The sequence below is a fragment of the Rattus norvegicus genome, chromosome 17 (assembly GCF_036323735.1).
Source record: "Rattus norvegicus strain BN/NHsdMcwi chromosome 17, GRCr8, whole genome shotgun sequence".
Taxonomy (NCBI): domain Eukaryota; kingdom Metazoa; phylum Chordata; class Mammalia; order Rodentia; family Muridae; genus Rattus; species Rattus norvegicus.
In genome coordinates this window covers 23,064,528-23,066,289 of record NC_086035.1, presented here as the reverse complement: position 1 = coordinate 23,066,289, position 1,762 = coordinate 23,064,528, and the positions used below count along the sequence as shown (strand labels likewise).

Genomic DNA, 1,762 nt, shown 5'->3' with positions numbered 1-1,762 from the left:
ACTTGGGTACTCTTGTGGGCTTACTTCATAATCAGAGAATTCACAATGGAATGTAGTTTTACCCTTCATCATCAGGACCTCGTCTAAGCAGGAGTGTTATCCAACAATTTCCTCCAAATTAAGAAGTCTCCTCCTAGAGGAATGAGGGAAGCTTATGAGCCTTAGGAAGTTAATGACCCAAATCCAAGAAAGCTGAACCTGTGAAGATTCACAAGGCCCCTCCTCAACTTTATAAGAACAACACAATGCCAGGAAGAGGGGCCTCTCTGACCAGCTAAACTGCCTTCAAGTTCAAAGAGCATAGAACTTGCAGCTTTCCTGACGTGTTACTCTTCCCCAGCTGGATTTTTCATGGGTGCCTTTGGGTCACCCAGGCTTCAGCAAGTTATCCCAAAATGGTCACTGGTTCACCAACTTGAACACAGATGGTATTGTTTGCTTGAATCGTCACTGGCTCCTGGTCTGGGGTAAATGAACATTTGTTAGCATCTCCCCACCTAGTTTGTGGGGGGCACTGGTCTCCTCTTCCTTTGCATTGGCCAGGTGAGGATATTTGAGTCTAGAGTCATTGGTTTCCAGGTGACACTGCCCACATTTGATGTAGAAGGAGTCTTGGCACAGGGTCTTTACTGACATCTGATGAACAGGGATGTATGGTCTACAGACCTACTAGGCCCAAGAACTGTCAGTTCTGGTTGTCCTGAAGCCATTGAGAAAACAACATCTGGTCTGTCTATCCTATTGTGTCCTGACAAGGCAACTATGGTTGACAACAATTAATTATACATTTCAAAACGATTGTATGGAGGACTTCGAATGTTCTCAACACAAAGACAGGGTAAATGTGTAGGCTGATGGCTATACCAAATATATCTGGTCATTATACATTATATAGATATAGAATGTCACATAGCATTTCCAAATAGATCGATGAAACTTTTTTCTCTTACCTGCCAGACTTCCTCTATCATGGGCTACATGCCTATTATTGGGGCTTGTCCCATTTGTTGCAACCCTACCACCGTCGCATCTCCAGCTGGCTGAAGTCGACATCTGACAATTCGAGGGAATAGATTGACAAACAGGTCAAGAAAGGCCTGGCTTCCTCCCAGATAGGTGTCATCCTTAGGGACTCACATGGTGTGGCACAGGATTTGTGACTAGTAATAAAATCTTGAGAAACCTTAAGTCCAAAGGCCTTTCCCCTGACCTACCTGAGGCTCTCTACCACCTAATTAAGAAAACAGTCACTGTTCACAAGCATCTTGAGAGGAACAGAAAGGAGAAGGATGCTAAGTTCTACCTGATTCTGATAGAAAGCAAAATTCACCAGTTGGCTCATTACTATAGCACTCAGCAAGTCCTCCCACCCAATTGGAAACAGGAGTTGTCCAGGCTCTGTGGCATAAATTCTCTTGTGTATACAAGCAATAAAATCATTTTAGATACAAATTTTTAATTACCTAAAATAATGTTTACAGGCTCCTTTCAAAGCAGGCTTTTCTTTATAATGAGAAATGAATAAAAAATAACCCGAATATGTCTTAGATAATAAGACATCACGTGGCCCCCAAACATTCCTATTTGTTTTGAGGGTGGGTAGGGAGCAGATATATACAAATTAAGGTTGTTTGTTTTGAAAGCTTTGTGAAGATCGATGCCCTGCATTTTCATTCTCCCACTTAACGATGAATCTGTGTTTATTTTAAAAGTATAGTGTCAACCCACTTGGTATGGTGTGGGAAACATGGCAGGACCAAAA

At 42.2% G+C, this 1,762-nt stretch overlaps 1 long non-coding RNA gene across 1 annotated transcript; it reads left to right on the top strand.

Annotated features, from left to right (window-relative positions):
* Positions 1-1,452, top strand: LOC134482838 (uncharacterized). Its single transcript, XR_010059449.1, has 2 exons — positions 1-543; positions 958-1,452. It is a non-coding gene; the product is annotated as an uncharacterized LOC134482838 (long non-coding RNA).
* The last annotated feature ends 310 nt before the right edge of the window (positions 1,453-1,762 follow it).